The following is a 6716-nucleotide window of genomic DNA, read 5'->3' on the forward strand; positions in this document are numbered from 1 at the left end:
AAAACTGCTTGCTTCACACAAGCAGTTGTACAAGTTATTGGAAGTCCTGCTTGTGTTGAAAGGAGAGACGAGTCTGCTTTCAGCTTGTCTGCTGTAATCTTACATGGGCTTCACCACTCCAGTTTTCCTTGGAGCATGTGCCCAGCACCTGGTATGCTTCATCCGGGCTCTCACAACCAGGATTCAATGTGAATTCAATGTTAGTTTAACATCTGTAGTGGGTAAAATGCTTGAAACTATCATTAAGGAAGAAATAGTGGGACATCTAGATAGGAATAGTGCAATCAAGCAGACGCAGCATGGATTCATGAAAGGGAAATCATGTTTAACTAACTTACTGGAATTCTTTGAGGATATAACGAGCATGATGGATAGAGGTGCACCGATGGATGTGGTGTATTTAGATTTCCAAAAGGCATTCGATAAGGTGCCACACAAAAGGTTACTGCAGAAGATAAAGGTGCGCGGAGTCAAAGGAAATGTATTAGCATGGATAGAGAATTGGCTGGCTAACAGAAAGCAGAGAGTCGGGATAAATGGGTCCTTTTCCGGTTGGAAATCAGTGGTTAGTGGTGTGCCACAGGGATCAGTGCTGGGACCACAACTGTTTACAATATACATAGATGACCTAGAAGAGGGGACAGAGTGTAGTGCAACAAAATTTGCAGATGACACTAAGATTAGTGGGAAAGCGGGTTGTGTAGAGGACACAGAGAGGCTGTAAAGAGATTTGGATAGGTTAAGCGAATGGGCTAAGGTTTGGCAGATGGAATACAATGTCGGAAAGTGTGAGGTCATCCACCTTGGGAAAAAAAACAGTAAAAGGGACTATTATTTGAATGGGGAGAAATTACAACATGCTGTGGTGCAGAGGGACCTGGGGGTCCTTGTGCATGAATCCCAAAAGGTTAGTTTGCAGGTGCAGCAGGTAATCAGGAAGGCAAATGGAATATTGGCCTTCATTGCGAGAGGGATAAAGTACAAAAGCAGGGAGGTCTTGCTGCAACTGTATAAGGTATTGGTAAGGCTGCACCTGGAGTACTGCGTGCAGTTTTGGTCACCTTACTTAAGGAAGGATATACTAGCTTTGGAAGGGGTACATAGACGATTCACTAGGCTGATTCCAGAAATGAGGGGGTTACCTTATGATGATAGATTGAGTAGACTGGGTCTTTACTCCTTGGAGTTCAGAAGGATGAGGGGTGATCTTATAGAAACATTTAAAATAATGAAAGGGATAGACAAGATCGAGGCAGAGAGGTTGTTTCCATTGGTGGGGGAGACTAGAACTAGGGGGCACAGCCTCAAAATACGGAGGAGCCAATTTAAAACCGAGTTGAGAAAGAATTTCTTCTCCCAGAGGGTTGTGAATCTGTTGAATTCTCTGCCCAAGGAAGCAGTTGAGGCTGGCTCATTGAATGTTTTCAAGACATAGAGAGATAGATTTTTAACCAATAAGGGAATTAAGGGTTATGGGGAGCGGGCGGGTAAGTGGAGCTGAGTCCACGACCAGATCAGCCATGATCTTATTGAATGGCGGAGCAGGCTCGAGGAGCTAGATGGCCTACTCCTGTTCCTAATTCTTATGTTCTTATGATCAGCCTTTGCAGCTTTGGTGGTAGTTCAATTGACTGCCATCCAAACTCTAGATTCTACCTCGGAAAGGCTGGTGGAGCATATAAATAGGGCGTGTCAAGGCAACACTCGTCTCCTGCAGTCTGCTCTCCAGTAAGCGTAGGAATGGCACAGCTGGAATGGCACATGTTGCCTTCTCTCATGATGTCAGAATGCCTGCTCCCTTTCTACCCCTTCAACCAATACCCACCATGGTGCCTGAAAGCATGTTGGCCCAAACTACACTCTAGAGGAGTATAGAAAGTTCAGGGGTGCAATTAAAAAGGAACTTAGGAAAGCAAAGTGAGAGCATGAAAAAACTAGCAAGTCAAATCAAGGAAAACCCAAAAATGTTTTATAAATACATTAAGAACAAGAGTATAACTAAAGAAAGAGTAGGGCCTATTAGAGACCATAAAGGTAAGCTGTATTTGGAGGTGGAAGACATGGGTATGGTACTTAATGAATACTTTGCATCTGTTTTCACCTGCAGACATTGCAATCAGGGAGGAGGAGTTTAAATATTAGATAAAATGAAAATAGTGAGAGAGGAAGTAATAAAGGGTTTAGAAGCTTTGAAAGTGGATAAATCCCCAGGCCCGGATGAAATGTATCCCAGGATGTTAAGAGAAGCAAAAGAGGAAATAGCAGAAGCTCTGACCATCATTTTCTAATCCTCTCTGGCTACAGGCGTGGTGCCCGAGAACTGGAGGACTGTTTTGTTTACAAAGGGAGAAAGGGATAGACTGAGTACTTACAGGCAGTCAGCCTAACCTTAATGTTGGGAAAATTATTGAGAACATTTTGAGGGACAGGATAAATCATCATCTCGAAAGACACGGATTAATCAAGGACAGTCAGCATAGATTTGTCAAGGGAAGGTCGTGTCTGATTAACTTGATTGAATTTTTTGAGGAGGTAACAAGGAGGGTCAATGAGGGTAGTGTGTTTGAAGTAGTGCATATGGATTTTAGCAAGGTTTTTGATGATTCCATATGGCGGACTGGTCACGAAAGTAAAAGCCCATGGGATCCAAGGCAAAGTGCCAAGTTGGATCCAAAATTGGCTTAGAGGAAGGAAGCAAAGGGCAATGGTTGATGGGTATTTTTGTGACTGGAAGGCTGTTTCCAGTGGGGTTCCGCAGGGCTCAGTACTAGGTCCCTTGCTTTTTGTGGTATATATCACAAATTTGTAGTTGATCGTGAGGAGGAAAGCTGCGGATTGCAGGAAGATATCAATAAACTGGTCAGGTGGGCAAAACAGTGGCAAATGGAATTCAATCCAGAAAAGTGTGAGATAATGCATTTGGGGAGGGTTGACAATGCAAGGGAATACACATTAAATGGTAGGACACTGAGAAATGTAGAGGAACAAAGGGACCTTGGAGTGCATGTCCACAGATCTCTGAAGGCAGCAGGCCAGGTAGATAAGGTGGCTAAAAAGATATACGGAATACTTGCCTTTATTAGCCCAGGCATAGAATACAAGAGCAGGGAGGTTATGCTTGAACTGGAAAAACACTAGTTAGGCCACAGCTAGAGTACTGCATGCAGTTCTGGTCAACACATTACAGGAAAGATGTGATTGCATTAGAGAGGGTACAAAGAAGATTTATGAGGATGTTGCCTGGACTGGAGAATTTTGGCTAGGAGGAAAGATTGGAAAGGCTGAGTTTGTTTTCTTTGGAACAGAGGAGGCTGAGGGGAGACCTTATTGAGGTGTATAACATTATAAGGGGCCTAGATAGAGAGGATAGGAAGGGCCATTTTCCCTTATCAGAGGAGTCAACAACCAGAGAACATAGATTTAAAGTGTTATATCTCAAATAAAGCAATGTGACTGAGTACTGTAGACTTAAGTGTGACCTTAGTCTCTTTATTCTGACTCCAGAGTGCTGGCACAGTATGGGAGGCCTGCTTATATGCAGTGCTCCAACTTGGGACTCCAACAGATGCGCCCTTTGGTGGCTGTAGAATGCTGCTTACAAGGTGTTGCATACATAACGTCACTCCCCCCCCCAAAGTCAATAGTACACTTATTTACAGGGTGAGACGATCTGGGGCTTTCCGCTCCCTAGTCGATCGTTTTGGTACAAACACACGTGCAGGTGAGTTGGTTGGGCCTTCGCTGGGCTGCTGCGCAGCTGGCCTTGCTGGGCTGCTGGGGATGATGAGTTAAGCTTTGTGGTCAACCGTGATATCGGTTGCCACTTGTGTGTGTATCAGAGGATCGAAGTTGGTGGTGTCCTCTTCAGGTTGCTCATGGCTGTCTGTCAATCGTAGTTTGGTTTGGTCCAAATGCTTTCTGCAAGTTAGTCCATTTACAAGTTTGACCTCAAACACCCTACTCCCTTCTTTGGCCATGACCGTGCCAGCAAGCCATTTGGGACCATGTCCATAGTTTAGTACAAATACAGTGTCATTGACTTCAATATCGCGTAACAAATTTGTGCGATCATGGTACATGCTTTGTTGATGCCGCCTGTCCTCGACATGATCATGGAGATCAGGGTGGACAATAGAGAGCCTTGTTTTGAGTGGCCTTTTCATGAGCAGTTTGGCAGGGGGGGTCTTATGCGGTAGTTGAGCAGGACTCGGGACAGGCGGGTCTGCAGGGAGTCTTCCGACACGCGTTTCAAGCTTTGCTTGATGGTTTGGACTGCTCATTCTGCCTGGCCATTAGATGCGAGCTTGAACGGGGCAGATGTGACGTGTTTGATCCCATTGCGAGTCATGAATTCCTTAAATTCAGTGCTGATGAAGCCTGGCCCATTGTCGCTGGCAAGGATATCAGGCAGGCCGTGCATGGCAAACATGGCTCATAGGCTTTCAATGGTGGCAGTGGAGGTGCTTACAGACATTATTACACACTCAATCCATTTTGAATAAGGATCCACAACAACCAAAAACATTTTGCTTAGAAACGGGCCAGAGAAGTCAACGTGGATCCTAGACCACGGTTTGGAGGGCCATGACCACAAACTTAGTGTTGCCTCCCTGGATGCATTGCTCAGTTGAGAGCAAGTGTTGCATTGGCGCATGCAAGACTCCAAGTCTCAGTCGATGCCAGACCAGCACACATGGGATCTGGCTATAGCTTTCATCATTACTATGCCTGGGTGGGTACTGTGTAGGTCAGATATGAATGTTTCCCTGCAATTCTTAGGCAATTACCCCACAACAGACAGTCCGTCTGTATGGACATTTCGTCTTTGCGCCGCTGGAGAGGCTTGATCTCTTCATGCATCTCCACTGGGATACTGGACCAGCTGCCATGGAGGACAGAGTTTTTTTACAAGGGACGTAAAGGATCCTGGCTGGTCCAGGTCCTGATCTGACGGGCCGTAACGGGTGACTTTTCATTTTCAAATGCATCCATCATCAAGAGCAAGTCTGCAGGCTGTGCCATTTCCAGCCTGATGATGGGCAATGGTAACCAACTGAGAGCAGCAGCGCAGTTCTCTGTGCCTGGCCTGTGGCGAATTACATAGTTATATGCAGACAGCGTGAGCGCCCATCTTTGGATGCGAGCAGAGGCATTGGTATTGATACCTTTGCTCTCTGAGAATAGCGATATGAGCGACTTATGGTCAGTTTCTAACTCGAACTTAAGCCCAAACAGATACTGGCACATTTTTCTCACCCTGTAAACGCATACCAGAGCTTCTTTTTCAATCATGCTGTAGGCCCTTTTTGTCTTGGACAAACTCTTGGAAGTATAAGCAACCGGTTGCAATGTTTCCAATTCATTTGCTTGTTGGAACACACACCCAACTCTGTACAAAGACGCATCGCAAGCTAGCACTAAAGGTTTACATGGGTCATACAGAACAAGCAGTTTGTTGGAACATAACAGATGTCTGGCTTTCTCAAAAGTAGTCTCTTGGTGATTTCCCCCTTACCCAGTCAGCTCCCTTGCGTAGCAACACATGTAGAGATTCTTGCAAGGTGCTTAACCTGGGTAGGAAATTACCAAAATAATTGAGAAGTCCCAGGAACAAACACAGCTCCATCACGTTCTGTGGTCTCGGCGCATTCTTGATGGCCTCCGTCTTGGCATCGGTGAATCTGATGCCGTCCGCCGTGATTCTTCTCCCTAAGAACTCGACCTCTGGTGCCAGGAAAACACACTTCGAGCGTTTGAATCTGAGTCCAACATGATCTAGCTGACTTAGAACCTCTTCCAGATTCTGCAAGTGTTCGATGGTGTCCCAACCTGTGATCAATATGTCGTCCTGGAAAACCACCGTGTGCGGAACCAACTTTAGCATGTTCCTTTGAAAAACAGCCGCGGCCGATCGAATCCCAAACGGGCATCTGTTGTAGATGAACAGACCTTTGTGTGTATTGATGCAGGTGAGGTCTTTTGAAGATTCCACCAGCTCCTGCGTCATGTAGGCCGAGGTCACGTCCAACTTGGTAAACGTCTTCCCTCCTGCCAGCGTCGCAAATAGGTCATCTGCCTTGGGTAGCGGGTACTGGTCCTGCAGCGAGAAACGGTTAATCGTTACTTTATAGTCCTCACAAATTCTGACCGTGCCATTGCCCTTGAGAACTGGAATAATCGGACTGGCCCACTCATTGAACTCAACCGGCGCGATGAGGCCCTCTTGTTGTAACCTGTCCAGCTCGATCTCCACTTTCTCTTGCATCATGTCTAGCACCGCATGTGCCTTGTGGTGGATGGGTCGTGTACCAAGAACCAAGTGGATCTGCACCTTCGCCCCAGAGAAATTTCCGATGCCCGGCTCAAACAACAATGGGAACTTGCTCAAACCTGGGCACATGAGGCGCCGTCGATGGACGAAAGTGCTCAGATGTCATCCCAGTTCCAGCGGATTTTTCCCAGCCAGCTTCTGCCGAACAGTGTGGGGCCATCTCCTGGTACAATCCATAGTGGTAGTTCGTGCATCGCTCCAGCATAGGAGACTTTTACTGCTGCATTGCCAATTAAAGGGATCAGCTCTTTAGTGTAAGTTCTCAGCTTGGTATGAATAGGGCTCAGCTTGGGCCTTTGTGCCTTGTTGCACCACAGCCTCTCGAAAGCCTTTTTGCTCATGATAGACTGACTTGCACCCTTGTCCAATTCCATGGATACTGGCA

The sequence above is a fragment of the Pristiophorus japonicus genome, chromosome 8 (genome assembly GCF_044704955.1).
Source record: "Pristiophorus japonicus isolate sPriJap1 chromosome 8, sPriJap1.hap1, whole genome shotgun sequence".
NCBI classification, from domain to species: Eukaryota; Metazoa; Chordata; class Chondrichthyes; family Pristiophoridae; genus Pristiophorus; species Pristiophorus japonicus.